The 15,745-nt window shown below is 42.1% G+C and overlaps 1 protein-coding gene across 2 annotated transcripts in view; it reads left to right on the top strand.

Moving 5' to 3' along the window:
* The first annotated feature begins 10,145 nt into the window (after nt 1-10,145).
* Nucleotides 10,146-15,745, top strand: part of PALS2 (protein associated with LIN7 2, MAGUK family member) — a 58,869-nt gene continuing 53,269 nt past the window's right edge. For both annotated transcript variants that reach the window (XM_042044378.1, XM_042044379.1), the window contains exon 1: nt 10,146-10,288. The gene's annotated coding sequence lies outside the window, so the exon portion shown is untranslated. The remainder of the gene's footprint in view (nt 10,289-15,745) is intronic.

Raw genomic sequence — 15,745 nt, 5'->3', positions numbered from 1 at the left:
TTTTTTCTTTAATGAAAAGAAGCCAGATAGGAAAGAACTGCTGTTAAAAATCCCTAGCAGTCTGTTAACAGAAAGAAAAAGGATTTTTTACCCTTCTCTGATAGGACTAACTCAGCTGTGTATTCCAGGTATTGCTGCTTCTAAATTTTGCTTTAAAAAAGAGTCCTGAACGTCACATAATTTGATTTTTAGTAAAATAGTAAAGAAGTAGAGAAGCAGCCCTGTGATGTGTACACAGCTTTTGAAAGGCATAATAATGCTCCAGAACACCTAGGAGAGGGTCTGCTAAAATCTGAAGTCAAAACAAAAATGAGGACTCCATATGTAATGTTGCTAAAACCAAGAAATCATAATTTACTATTTTTGCTAGTTTTATTCATAGAAGTGCCTAGGGGCCAACAAGAAGTGGAATTTTAAAAGATTAGGCACTGTTCAGACACAGAATGGAGATAATCTTTCCTTTATGGATCTTAAAAGTAACTAGATGAGTCTGAAAAGAAGGAAAAGGGTATATAGTTGATAAATACTGTAAAAAGGATAGTACTTTTATATATTACAGCTTGTTTAAAATATATATTTATTTTGTATAGAAGAACATAGAAGATAGTTTAATTATCCAGTACAATGTAAAACACTGCACAAATACAATTTCCATTTGGTCTATAATTATTCTCTATAAATGACAGAAAACTAGGAATGCAAAGGACCAAACAGTCAAACAGTCCCTGTCCCTATTCTCAAGGCAAGATGAACCGTACCTTTGAGAGTCTGAAGGTTCTCAAAGACTGATGATGATGGAAATTCTGCTATATTTCCTAGGTAATGTGCAAAACCAATATCTTGCATGAGACAGTTTAGTCAACGAACAGAAATTCAGCCATGCCAACAGCCCTGTGTCCTGTGAGAAACATAAAGTAACTAGCCTGTACCTCCCCTTTAGCAGATGCTGCCCCAAATTAGTCAGCTTGCTCTCAGTTGCCTCCCCTGGCAGAAATTTGTCTGAGGCAAAGGAAATGAGAGTTTTGTCTGTAGCTCCCACAGACAGATTTGTATTGTATAACTCCATACATCTGTATTGTAACCATCCCCATTCACCAAAAGAAACCTCTTGCACAAAGAGGTTCAGGAGGCCATATTTTCCTTTGGCTTTTCAAAATGCACTCCACAGCAAAAATGGTGTTTTGACTGGACATAAAACTCTGAACAAAAGGATATCATTAGTCCTACAAGCCAACTTTTCTCAAATGATAAGCAATTTTGTGAAAGAAATTAACTGCAGGAACAAAAAGTACGAATTTGGGGTCTGTTCAGACTATGCAGAATAAGTAACTAGTCTTTAAATGGAGATATTTTGTTACATGTGCCTGCAGTAAATTATTTTTTTTTGAGCCTGGTTTGCTGTAGTGGCCATAATTAGATTTCTTTCAAATACTTTTAAGACTTTTGGGATGGGCTCAATTCTTAAAATTACATATTATAGTCTTACAAGTATTTGAAAATTAAAGAGGAAAAGGAAGTTATGTAAGATCAATACTGGCGGAATAATTCCTGAGCTACTCTTCCCATGGTATCATATTTGTTATAAGAATTTGATCCATAAATATGGTTGTTAGTAAAATGAGTCCTTTCTAAAAAGTAAAATACCTAATCAGCAGTTATTTTTCTCTTTGTTCTCCTTTCCAATCCATGTACCTTTTAAAACCACCTCATATTTTGTCTTCAGTACTTGGTCTTTATTTCCTCACTCAGACAGCAAAATGTCTTCTGATGCTCTGTCATCTTTGCCAGACTGACTTGTGGGTTTCTTTAAATGAATTTGCTATGGCAGATAGCAGGAAACAGGCAGCAGTGCTTCCTACTGACACTGTTTATCTTCTACTAGATTTTCACTGGGGATTCAATTTTTTTGCTGGCATTCCATTGAGCTGGAGACATGAATGGCAATGTATTTTGCCTTGAGAAGATTTACAGGCAAAGAGCTTGGGGAAGGAGCTGTCTTTTGTAGCCAGAGCTACAACAACAATTTAGGGAAGAGGACCTTGCAGTAGAAGCTGCTAATTTAAAGTTCATTTCTCTGTTGTAAGGGATGGTTCTTCCTGCCCTCAGCTGAGTATTAATTTGGCCTTGAAGCATGAGGATACACAGCCTCTCTGGCAACACTTTCTGAAAGGAGAACACTGCTAGGAAATGAGCTGAGCCTACTCATGTAGGCTGCTGAGCTGTGGCTTTTCTGATATGCTTAGGTTCACAAATGATTTGATTCCCTGGAGTTTATTTGAAGTTTTTAATTAAAATTCTCTCCATTGGTACTCTGATTTTATTGAATGTGACAAAGATTTCTTGGGACTTGATTTTTCTTTAAACTACAGTCCCTTTACAGTCATCACATAGTGTAAAAGAATTTTTAAGTGTGTGTAAATGACATCATTTTAGCAATGTAAAGGAAACCTTTGGGAAAACGAGAATGTCTGTATTCTGTTTTTCTGGAATTTCATCTTTGTGTGCCTGGACTGAAGACAAGACGGTGAAATAGGAGAATTTCTACATTTTCTTTCAAGAAATTACTTTCAGATATGAGTATCTTGTCAAGACATCTCATAAGCATTATTTTCACAATCTTGTAATTCTTCTCTTTCACTTTGAGGTCCCCCTTCTCTGGGAAGGAGGTTATGGAAAGGGTAAAAATTAGGACATCTTCTGGTAGCCAAAAAAGACTCTAAATATGCAAGCTTTCTTCCTAGAGCCGAGCAACCAAAAGTTCACAGCTGGTGAGGCCAGGAGGAGAGCAAACAATGGGGAGCATGGAACTACAGCCGGCTTGTTACTGCACAGCTGGGCAGTTGTGGCTTGGATTCTGGTCCACGCTCCCAGTATAATTTAAGGTTTATCATTGTATTGAATAAACCATACATATTAGAACTTTATTCCCTGTAGATACAGTTCCTGCGAACTCATTGAGTAACTGTGTAATTGAGTAATTCAGCTAAGAAGGGAACCCAGGGGGTCTCTAGTTCAAGATGGTCCTGATGGTCCAAGAAAGCATAACTGGGAGAGCATACCATGCTGCTCCAGGCTTTATCCATCTGAGTCTTGAAAACCTCCAAGTATGGAGAATGTATGACGTATTTTGGCAAACACTTCTACTGCTTCCTGTTATGAAACAGGTTTTCTTTATCTACAGACTGAATTTCTCTTGGTTTCATTTATATCTATTTTTTCTTATCCTTCAGTCACGCACCACTAAGGAGCCTGGCTCCATCGCCCCAGTAATCTCCTTGTAGGCACTGCCAGACTAGTGTTATGTCCCTCTCAAAGCCATTCCTTCTCCAGACTGAACAAGCCCAGTTCTCTCAACTTTTCCTCGCTGACCAAGTGCTCTAGCCTCCAACAATCTTGGTGGCCCTCTGCTGAACTCAGTTCACTTTATTCAGTGTATTTCCTGTAGTGGGGGACCCAAAACTGGGGGCAGTATTTATACGTAGTCTAACAAAAGTAATGGGGCACTAATATACTGACTTCCCTCTATAATAATAAAGCCTTGGTTTCTGTTGATCTTTTTTTTCTGCCAGAGGACACCCCTGGCTCATGTTCAGCTTGCTGTCTATCAACACCCCCTGGGCTTTTTCAGAACAGCTGCTGCCCAGCCACGCAGACACTCTTCCCCCCAGCCTGAATCAGTGCAAGGAATTGGTCTACCTCTGGTGCAGGACTCGGCATTTGTCCTTGCTGAATTTCATGAGGTTTGTGTTGGCCCATTCCTTCAGCATGCAAAGGTCTTCCTGGTGGGCAGCCCTCCCCACCAGCATTTTAACTGTATCCCAACCTGCTCTCATGTGTAAATCCATTGAGCAACCATCACTTTGTCATCTCCTCCAGGTCATTGCTAATGATGTAAAACAGGACATGTTCCAGGACAGACTCATGTGGTGCTCCACTCGTTACTCTTGCTACTGTCCTCATGGTCCATTGCCCTGACCATCCAATCCATCTGATTGTCTGGTCATCCAGACTGAAACCTCTGAACTTGGGTAAAAGGGCATAGTCAGACCCAGCATCAGAAACCTTGGTATAGTCTGTCAAGGGTCTTTTCTGCTTTGCTTAAGTCTTGACATCCACACATCCAGCCATAGAAATATTTTCAGGCTGGTTAGACATGATTTACTCTTTGTAAATCCATACTGACTGTTTTCAGTCACCTTCTCCATATGTTTAGAAATGTGTTCCAAGAGGACTTGCTCCAGGACTTTCCCAGGAACCTGAATGAGTCTGGCCCTTCTGTAGTTTCCCAAATCATCCTGTTGGCCTTTTCTGAAGATGGGTGCAAATTTGTCTTTCTTCTGTTGTCAAGGGCCTTCTTTGATCTCTATTACTTTACAAACATTGCCGAGAGCAGCCTTGTAAAGACACCAGCCAGCCCACTCAGCTCTTTCAGGTTTAAACCATCTGGGTTGCATGAGCTGAGTTCTTGCAAGTAATCCCTGTCATGATTTTCTGATCTACTGCTGGTACTTCTCTTCCTCCTTGCATGGAAACCTGGGAGACCTTGCTAGTGAAGAATGGAGGAAAAAAGGCATTGAGCACCTAAAACAGCTGTGTCTGTCGTCACTAAATCACCCCACCTCTTTAGCAACAGAATATTTTCATGGTTCAGCTCTATGGATTTTTTGTGCCTAACTGTATTCAGGAGGATACTGTAGACAGTAGATCCTTTAGTGAACTTGTTACTGAGACTCAAGGAGTAAACAAAAAATTTGTTTTTTATTCAATTCCATTTAGCTGAACCTTCTACAGCTCATGGCCACACAGTCTAGTGAAAGAAAGGGGTTGGATATGATTTATATAAGACAGATAAGCACTTTTGCACCTGTGAAGAAGTCTTGAAATGGTCTTTATGTAATCTCTTCTTACATTTTTAGATTTTCTTGTCATTTAGCCCAAATTTCAAGATGGGGATGAGGTTGTGTTTTGGTGGCTTTTTTCCCTGCTCTGAACAGTGTGTGGGCTGAGAGTTGAGGATGCATATAGGTTGTGCACAGGGAAAAAGTATAGGTCACCTGAAAATAATTAGCACTTTTAAAATAACTGTGTTTGAGGTACAGCTCATAAAAAGAGACTTGTTTTCACAATATGGGTTTTTAAAGAATGTTGTTCTGCTGTCATGTTTCCTCCATCTTGTAAGGAAAAACCCCACTAACTCATAAAGAGTATCACATTCACATAAAGAACATAAATTTTGCAGAAAAAATAGCTAAATATTTTCAATTGCATCAAATATAATTTCTCTGATGCACATATTGATGGAAAATAAAATACAAGTATACACACAGAACACCTACAACAATATGTTCAGGCAATTAAAGAATATGAATGGTACTTCCCAAACTAAATATTCCAAAAACATGTCATTTCAGATCCTAGCTAAGAGCTCATCATTTGGGACTCTCTTTTTGCCTCCACTGCTGCAAAGATGCAAATTCTGTAACATTACTGACCTAATGAGAGGGAAATGCGCACTTTCAACCTCCAACGGCTAATCAATGCAATTCCCATGTCCAGTCAGTGACAGCTATTTTTGAATTGGGCTAGCAGGCACAGGTGGAAGAGTTTTTGATGGATTTCAGACAGTAATGCACATAGGTAATCATGTTCTAGGTTTTTTGTTTTGTTTCGTTTTGTTTTGTTTTTTAAAAACCCAAGAATTGTAATTCTAAAATTCTGACAAGTATAGAGAAGCAGAAGTGGTACAAGAAAATAATGGTCTTTTCTCTGTTGGGCCAAGTATAGCCTCTGTTCTCAGATAATGGCAAAAGCTTGCTGCTTTAGAAGGCTGCACCTCTGCTCCCCAATAATAACCTTGCTAATTGTATAGTGTTGTATACAGTGGAAAGATTTTTCCTGATCCCGCAGGGAACAAGGGCTGTGAAGCATGAGATTTGATTAGCCTTATTATCTTAGCTTGCCCAGTTACCAATGTTGTAAGCTGCCATGAAATTATCCACCCCTTTTAAAAATAAAGCCATACTATTTGTCTTCATTATCTCCTTCTATGGAGTTGAATTCCACAGGCAAACAGACCTCAGTGATGAAAATAGCACAGGAATTACACATGTAGACTTTTAACTCTGTAGGTACTGTTCCCTTTTATTCTTTCATACTACCTTTCCATGTAAATCAACATTCTCGTAAATATTGTGGGTTTGATCACTCGGTCCTGAAGGAAAACTGGTTTTATTTTACCGTCTATATTTGTAATTATCTATGTTATCTCTTAATGAGTTGCTCTGGAGCAACTCATAGCTAGGAAAATGGCGTGATTTCTTAGAAATTTTGCTGTATTTGCTGGATCTTTTTTTAAAATGTTCAATGCTGTCTTTTGTACAGAAATGAAATCAAACTACACACCAAAAATAAATTAAAATAATAATAATGATAATTAAAAATCCCCTAGCTGATTTCTTTGGCACAAAGAACTTAGTAAAACATATCTTGGATGATATGTCAATGGATACATAAGTAAGTTATCATCATAAGATCTCCAAATAGTGATAAACACAGCAAGGATACTGACACTTCATTGTCATAATTTTTTCAGGCCATAAAGACAACATATTTTAGGGGTTATCAAATAAAGAAGTAGTCTAAAGTTCCATCTGACTTAAGACTGATCACGATAAATGATTATACAAATTAGACATGGGTTAACGAAAGTGCGTGGAACACTGGACTTGCTGAGTAGGCCAGCAATCAGCTTAAAACCTCCTTTAAAAAAAATACTCCATCCCAAAGTCCTTCACTCAACACAAGTTTGCCACAAGTATGGAAAGCAGAACTAACTCAAAGAAGTACCTCCTCTGGTACAACTGATCAGTGGGTACAACTGATCATTTTGTCATTAAAATAGCCATCAGAACAGTGACAGAGAATTCAGAATTCAGACCCAGAATTCTGCAGAGAATAAGATAAAGAAAATTTTGGCACAGTTCACACCAGCCAGTAGATAATTTCTCCACTATTGTGGCACTGCTGGTGGTAATTACAGGTTTTGTTTTCCATGTGTACACCCAGAACTGTAATGGGACTGAAAACCACATCCTCCTTTCCACATTCTGTATACTGGAATGTCTGCTACTCTAATTCCTCTAACATCAGGGTAGGAGTCCTAGCACAACCAGAAGACCCTGGAGAACGACCTCTACCTTGTTACTTGTAGCATTAGCATAGAACTGTCACAACGTCAGCCACCCTCGTCCCTGCAGTTTCAGAGAAAGGAGCAGAAGACTGTAGTGAAAGCACTCAAGTGAGATCTGTATCATCAAAGGCTGAGTTCAAAGCTCTGTGGAGTCATAAACTCCAGTTCTAGTGAATGTGAATCCATCAGCCCAAAAGTATGAGGGCTGGGGCTGCCCTACGTACAGTCCTTATGTTGCTTGAATCCTGTGGCTAGACAGAGACTGAGATAATCCCTGGCATAAAGCAAATCGGTTTTGGCACTCTTCTAACTTATGCGTGGCTGACCATGATCACTAGCCAGAAATTGCTGGGACATAAGTCAGCCCTGGCCAGGTCCTGTCTTCTCTGCCACAAACTGGGAACAGGGTGAGGCTTGGCTAAAGCACAGTAATTGCCCATTAAATGGATAAAAGAGATTTACAGTCGTTTTTTTGCACTGCGGGAATGGTTCAAAGCTCTCAGATAGAACGGCACCAGCAGGGTCCTAAGGACCATCCTTGGATGGGGGATTTCTGCTATGAGCGGCATGGGAACGTAAGTAGCAAAAAGCCCAAAGGATATGATAATTCCTGACAGAGGGTAAACATCAGTTTTTAAGTTCTTCTCTGATACAATACACCTCTATTTCTTCCTTGACCCTAATGGATCAAACTGATTAAATAGTGGGCAAAAAATGGTGTGTGAGCATTTGGGACACATTCTCTAGAGGGCTTTAATAGCCAAATAGCAGCTGCAGAGGCCAGAATGGAAGACATTCAAAAGACTGTGGAGCAGTCAAAGTACTTCGTGTTTAGATATTTCTGTTGCAGCCAAAAGTGGGCTCTTGTGTTTCACAGGTTTGGATTCAAGCTTTGAGCTGAACTGTAATAAGGAACCTCTAAGTTTTTCAGTGAAGCAATTTTCTTTCATTGGCCACGCAGGTAAAGTCAGGATATCATGAAAGATGTCAGCGTAAATTGCTACAACCCTTTGTCCTTAACAGAATAACGTTTAGTTTTCAGAAATGCAGAAACTGTAAGAGAAGAAGTCAACAAGATGTTGAAATACAGGATGAGAAGGCATTTACGCATTTTGCAGCTCTGGTTCAGAAGGTTTTCCATTAGAACATCACAAAAAATAAACAAAGGGCAAAGGAGAGAAAACGATCTAAAGTTATTTTTTGGGGAGTGAGGATTTTTTATGCCTGTCAGTTTTTCCATAGTAGCTGCAGGGGTTCAAACACCGAAAGGGTGGTATAGGTCATTATGTTGCTTAGAATCCCTCAAGCCATTTTAAGTTTCCTTTCAGTTTAACAAGAAAAAGATAACTGCTTGTGAAGCAATTTACCAAAAATATGTTCCATTTGGACTTTTTTACTGAGAAATTGCAGGAGGGCTGTAAACGCTTTGGACCTGTGGATGTATAATTCTGCATGCCTATGATGCTCTCAGCACAGGGTAGCTACTGTAATTTGAAGAGTAAGAAAAATAATTCCTAAAGGAATTTTACATGCTGTTTTTCTAAGATGAGGTGCACAGGATCTCATTTACTTGATGCAACTTTATTGGACAATCTGAGAGAGGTTTTTCACCTGCTGGCTGCCGTTCCACAGTTTATGTAATTATGCCCATCATAAATATCAGCTGCTTTTTCGGATATTTTTGGTGGCATAGAAATCAGTTTAGTTGTTATCTGGTAGGAAAGCAGAATCTGAACCCGTTAAAATGAAAATGGGTAACTAGTGGATTTTCTGTTAGAACTCTGCCCTCACATAACTCTGGCTTTCCCTCTTCCTCAATGGCTCCCAAAGAAAAAGCCAGTGTGAATTGCAGACAGCTTGTTGTGAAGGGTTACCTTACGTCACACGGGGCTACCAGGTATTCTTAAATCAGCATAATTATGCAGATTGCAGTTAAACTGTATGCTTGGATTCAAAAATTTCCAGGGAAGTCGGTATGAAGAGGGAAAAGTGAATGAAAACAAGCTGAGGAATGATGGATTGTTTTGGATATGAGCATTTCGTTTCTGGGGCAAATTTTGCCCTTAGGTGAAAACAAAAAAAATCCAGCTTTAGTTAGTGAGAATTCTGCATGCAGGACTGACCACGTGCAAACAAATTTCCCTCTTGGACAAAAGTCCAAGAGTATCCAAAGGTGAGAGCCTCCCCTGAAACAAAAAGCGAGAGCTGCTGTACCATCACTGTTCAAAACACATGGAATGTTTAAAGTGACCAGAAGTATGGGGAAATCGCTTTCCCAGTGTTATTTCGATTTAGGTGGTCTTGCAGGTTATTAGCATCAAGGGAAACTCCCCGCTTTTCCTCTCCCCTGTGAAATGTGTGACTTCTCTGCTAGCATTTCTCGCACTCGGCGACTGAGCAGGCAGCGCCACGTGTCCCCTCCGGACTCGGACCGGGGAGAGCCCGAACCCCGTCCGGGAGCACCGGTGAGGGCACGGCGACAGGACACGGGCACGCTCGGACACGGGCACGCTCGGACACGGGCACGCTCGCTCCCTCCTCACTCGCCAGCGCTCAGCGCACTCGGCGGCCCTCACACACGCGTGCTTTGACACGAACACACGCGTGTCCCCACACGGCCCCGCGCCTCCCCCGCCCGCCTCACAGCCACGCGCTCACACACGCGCACCCGCACCCTGTGACGCGCAGTCACACACGCGCACGCTGAGACACGCGCAGTCACGCGCTCTCCCGCGCGCTCGGTGTCTCACACTCCCGACCCCTCTCGCCCCCTCACCCTCACACGGGGGGAGAGGGGGGCGAGGCAAAGGCGCGCGCGCTCCCTCCGGCCGGGAGCCAGGGAGGCGCTCGCGCGCCACTGTCGCGGAGGCTGCGCGCGCGCGCGCGCTCGCCGGGGGTGGGCGGGGCAGAGGAGCGGCGGCGGGAGCGCGTGCCACAGCCACGCCGGCGGCGCGCGCCGAGGCGGGCGCAGAGCGGCGGCGGCACCTCCGGTTCGCGGCGTCCCTCCGGCAGCCCCGCGCGCCCGGGATCGTCCATGGGGCCGAGCGGCGCCCGCTAAGGGAGGAGGGGACGGGGAGCGGCGGGAGTCGGTGCCGGCCGGTGAGTTCCCGTACCGGCGGGGAGGTCGCGTGCTCGGGCGGGGAGGGAGGGAGGGAGGGTTCGCCCGCCCGGCTGCTCCCTTCTCCCGTCCCTCCGAGCCGGCGGGGAAATGGTGGTGGGAGGCGGGGTCCCTTAGCCATCCCGGCCGATCCCCTTGACCCGGCGGCGGGAGCGGAGGCGCCCCGTATGCGTGTGGCGTGAGGCGGGAAGAGACGTCCGCAGGTAGCGGGGCCGGGCGGGCCTGCAGGGGAGCGAACATGGCAGCGCCGGAGTCCGGGAAGAGGGATTTTTGCCCCCAGAGCGGGGGTTAACCCTCCTCCTCCCGCCTCCGGATGCGTCCCCGGGAGACTCGCGCTTCATCTGCCGCTCCGGATTATCCACCCGCCCACCCTTCTTCCCCCACCCCCTTTCCCGGTATTTTCTCTCCTCCTGGAGATTATCAGGTTTCCCGCCCCTCCCTCTCCGGGATCCTCCGCCTCCCCCCTCCGAGGGGATTATCTCCCCCCTTCTCTGCCGGATTATCCCCCCAGTTCGCTGTCCCTGTCCCTCCCTCCGCGTTTATGCTCCTCCGCAGCCTCGCCTCTCGGGGATTATCTCCTCTCCCTTTGGGGTGATTCCTCCTCTCTTGATCTTTGTCCCGGCCTTTCCCTGCCTATTTTCTACCCGAGGAAGTCAGCCCTCCCCTTCCGTCTGCCTCTGACTGGGGAAAGGGGTGAAAATGTGGTTGTGATCGGGTGGGCAGGAGTTTCCAGCAGTGCTGTCATCTCCTCGGCCGTTGTACGAGTACTACAGGCAAGTGGATGTACGTGGAGGAGAGGTACAACCAGGGATGGATGTGCGGAGCTTGTACCAGAGTTCATTCAGCCTGTGGCGTTGTGCTCCGCATGCGGGAAAATATCTGCACCCTTCCTGCGATGTTACATCTGATGGAGATGGAGGAGAGCCCACCTGGATCAGTGCTTTATAAAACGTGCATGGCTGGGTGGTAGAGACTGCATGGAAAAAAAGCCAGCGAGCCTTTGGGTTTCTTTGGGGAAGGTGCAATGTACAGTAGTAGCTTTAAGTGGGAAGGTGCTTGGATGACATTGCTGCTGTCCGAGGGTCAAAGCTGGCTTGGATAGCTTCTGTCTTGGCTTGCAAGGCAGCTGGCTTAGGCTGTTGATCAGTGTTGAGGAGGAAGCAGACAGGTATCTTTTGCTGAAGCTCTGATGCTGATGTGTCAGCCTCACACTGTCAACTTGCTGGCAGAGGAAAAATGTGTGTGTTCCTAAAACATAGAGGGAACGTTTATCCCATGTATTTGGCTCCTGTGTAGGTTTGACCAGTCTGTTCTCCTAACACCTGGTCTCCCTGCACATGGGTTTGCTGGAGGAGAGTTGCAGATCTTCTGGCCATCTTGCGGCACAAGGCTCAGGATTAAATCCATTAAACTTCTCTCACTTGGCTTTGAGAGGAGGAGAGGCTGCTAGAAATTGTACAGAGACTGAGCAGCTATAAATAGATGTCGGACTAGAGGAGGCTTTGAAATCTTAGCATGTTGCTTCTGAACAGATAGTGTCTGTTAAACTGGTGGGGTTGACACTAGCATCATAATGTTTCCTTTTATTTCTGCTGAGGTGGTTGGCTTTTAACACTTTGACATGTGGTTGGACCATACAGCATCTGCCAAAAAATTCTTTTTAAAAAGGACACAGAGAAAATTCTCATTTAAATAAAGTGCTGACAATTGGAGTCTAGTTTGAGCTCATTTAAATGTGATTTTTAAAGGACCCTTGAGAGAAATCTTTAGTTTTTTCTTCCCTCCCTTGAAATGTTTGGAACTGATGATCTTGTGTCCTTAATTTGTTCTCAAAGTATTGCACTAGATAGATTACCTGAGATCTATGTTGCTGTGAAAAATCTGCAGTTCTGAGGTATGGTATCACAATGCTGGTAGCATTGCTGGGTTTTTATTTTGTTCTTTAGGTTTTGGAGTTTTTGCTTGTTTGTTTGTTTTTTTAATGGAATCTTTGACATCTAACCAAAAGGATGTATATTCAGTTTCCTTGAATTCAGGGTGCTTGCATTTGTTTTAGATCTTATGGATCACTGCTCTTTCAGCTTGTCTTGTTGAGAACTAATTAATATGGAAATTATTGACAAATATACTGTACTAGCTCTGTGGAATGGTATCTGTTCTGCTGCTCTATTAGTGGGCTAACTGCATACTCTAAGTCTTTAAAATTATTGCAAAGCTGTTGCAACATACGTGCAGTTGGACCTTTTTTGAAATACCTCTTTTTTGTGCCTTTTTTTTTTCTTTAAAAAATAGTGGAAGCTGTTAAATCATGATGGTTGGTTTTTTTTTTTTAATAAAAGAAAAATAAGAAAGGGAGTAATGAAAATATGCCTGGATAATATGAAAGAGTTTTAACAAAGGCTAATAGAGAGGATGAATATCTGCAAGAACCCTGACTTTCAGGACATTTCTTATTTAGGTCATAAAATTTTAATCTGATCTTTTTTTTCCTTTTTCTGAATTTGTGTATATGTAAACCTCAGGGAGGTAGAAAGGAATGGAAATCTTGGCAGTATGACTTCCTAGTTGTGGCATTTTTAGTTGGTATTTAACCATAGTAAAAGCAGGGAAACCAAATAATCTATCAAATAATTTGGCTTCATTTTGAGCTGTTAAGGATGTGATCAGAGCATTATCCTCAACACTGGGTATCTTTGGTCAGCATCAAGCTCCAGTTTGCTATTAGGTCCATGTGTTGGGTATTTCTCTGTGCAGAGACAGAGGTCAGTGATCTGGAGAAAACTTCAGAGTACCAAAATGACAAGCAAAAGACTCTTTAGTATGAGTCTCTTTGTACAGTGACTCATTCTGAATCCTTGTGTTGTTCTAAATGTATTTGTTTGTAGAAATTGTAGTTTGAATGCCATTTTCTAAAAGTTCAGTGTCCTGCTTTAAACCCATACTTTCTGCCAAGTGATTTAAAGTTCTCATTGGGTGTGACTGTCTCAGGCTTGTGAGTGCCCTTTGATCCTCTGTGCAGATCACTGGTCAGTGAATCTTTTCTCATGCTGTAGAAAAAGTGGGAGGAATTTCTTTTTACTTAAGAGACAGGTATGCACCTGGGATTGTGACAGTCTCCATGCAGATGTGGAAGGAATAATAGTCTCAAGACATGAAAGGATGAAAAGCTTACATATATTAAAATAAAACGCCCTGTCGTATTCTGTGTTTAAGCTAAAAATGGGTAAAACCTGGATGAGTTGGCCTTGCACATGTGGTAAAAACCTGACTTTTTAGAAGCATCCTGCAACTGGAGGGGTACAGACACTATTGGACTTAATTGTGTGGAAATATGACACAGAATATGATGGCAGGGTTAAGAGCAAGTCGGTGAGAGGGAGAAGTGGTTTTACTGTCCCCCCCACAAGAGAGGAAGCTCATAAAGGGTGCTGGAGAAGAGAAAGTTTAGTTCAGTGTGACATGTGAGAGGCTGAAATACAGATGTGGTCACAAATACTGTTAGAGGGCTTTTATGATGCCATGGTCGTTATAAGCATCTGCAGTTGGATCTCAGGCTATACTACAGCAAAACTAGCACAACAAAGCATGGCGATGATAATGTACTATCCTGTGGCTTAAAATTGCTTTTTTTCAGAATAAAGCAGGCATGAATTATGTAGTTATGGCTGATGTCATTCTTAGAAGAATAATGGAGACCAAAAAAAAAGATAAAAAGAGAGATTAGGACAGGGGTTTTTCCATATATAAACATTTACTTCCCTATTTTGGGTTACTTAGAGCCTTTGAAGTTACAGTAATTTCACAACTCGTGTTAAATAATAACAATAAAAATTGAAAAATGGGATGTTATCTACTCTTACCATCATGTTTTAATTATTTTCAAGGTCTGTGGCTTAAAAGAAAAAAGTGTTTCATACTGCAAATGTTTCATATTAGCAACCATTCTTTGGGTTTTACACATCAGTTATTTAAAGAACTTATTCTAGTGTCCAGGTCTCATGAAACCATGGTGGAAATGAGAAAGATACTGAAATCAGGTGGCATTTCAGATTTACTAGCAACAAATGTTACTTAATAAATTATATATACATGTTTTTTAAGAGTATTGACTAGTTTTACATTCTGACAAGCAGCTGTTTGAGAGTAGGGACTCCGTGAAATCCATGCTTACTGCAGAGAATGAGAGTTTCTATAAACTTGTTTTTGGGGCAGGGGGACATGAAACATGATGACACATGAGACACACAAATTCTTTGTATCTTACACAAAAAGATGGCTCCTCATGCAGCTTCTCATTACCCAAATCCCAAAGGATCAAATTACTGGTTCAGTTAAATTCATTTTTCCAGTAGGTGGAGACACAACTGTTGATTTCAAATAAGCTTAAGCCTTTACATTTTGATTGCAAACATTTCGTCAAGACACTGTTGAAATAATGAAAATTAGGATGCTAGAAGGAGTTTAAATTTTTATTTTAAGGTAGATTACTTCAGCCTCTTTTATTGAAAGAGTTCTGGCATTCAAATATTGCTTCTGTAGTAAAGAGTGGCTACTCAAATAGTTCGGGTTTAATTTTCTAATTATCTCCACCGACTGGTCAAATATGCATTAATGAAAAGTTTAAGTGATACCTTTTAAAATATCCAAACACAGGATGGAGGAAAGTAGACTGAGGATAAGTAGACTGAGGGTAAAAAGACTGGATAAAGTTTTTTCTTAACACTAGTAATGCAAGGTAGGGGACCCCTCAAGTAAATCAGCAGGGGCATAAAAGAAAGAGGAATCAGCCATTTTGACTGTGTTATTCCATTCCTTGATAATTTTTTTTTAAAAATATTTTACTCCATGTTCATTCATTAGTTGTTCAGAGATCTGACTGCAGGTATCATGTCAGAGGTTTTGTATGTAAAACATGTCAGCAACTTTTTATGTGATGTTGATTTATTTTTTTAACAAGTCAGTGGGCCAGCTGGTAAGTCAGCCTTTACGTATCTTATTAAAATTCCACCCCATGCCTTTCCTGATCCTCTGTTGAAGTTTACAGAAGTTGTTTTGGCAAGATGAAACTGCTTGTGCAGCAGAAGTTCTCAAACTGGGAAGACAAACTGTATTCTAGTGAATTAAGTGAGAGAAAAGTTTGTTTCTCCTTTCCAAGCCATTCTGGCTTACTGTACTGTGAGCTGTTGTGCTGAAGCAAAGGACAGGGTTGCTGGACAGAAATTGCTTGAACATTATTAAGTTTGCTGTAGTCATACTGCTGCTTACAGCTTCTCATGCATTCTTCAGATCATTAGAAGGAGGTGTAATTAACAATTGAAAGTTCAGTTTACGCATTCTTTGGTAAAGAACATGCAGACAAGGGAGAAGTTGGTAAATGAAACTTAATGTTCATGGAGTGTGTGACAGTAGGGCATTCAGTCATCTGAATTCAAATCAGG

This window comes from Corvus kubaryi, unplaced genomic scaffold, assembly GCF_017639235.1.
Source record: "Corvus kubaryi isolate FWS band 111438036 unplaced genomic scaffold, C.kubaryi_AGA036_p1.0 37398, whole genome shotgun sequence".
NCBI lineage: Eukaryota > Metazoa > Chordata > Aves > Passeriformes > Corvidae > Corvus > Corvus kubaryi.
Note: the sequence above shows the minus strand (reverse complement) of the source record. Positions and strands in the feature narration are given on the sequence as shown.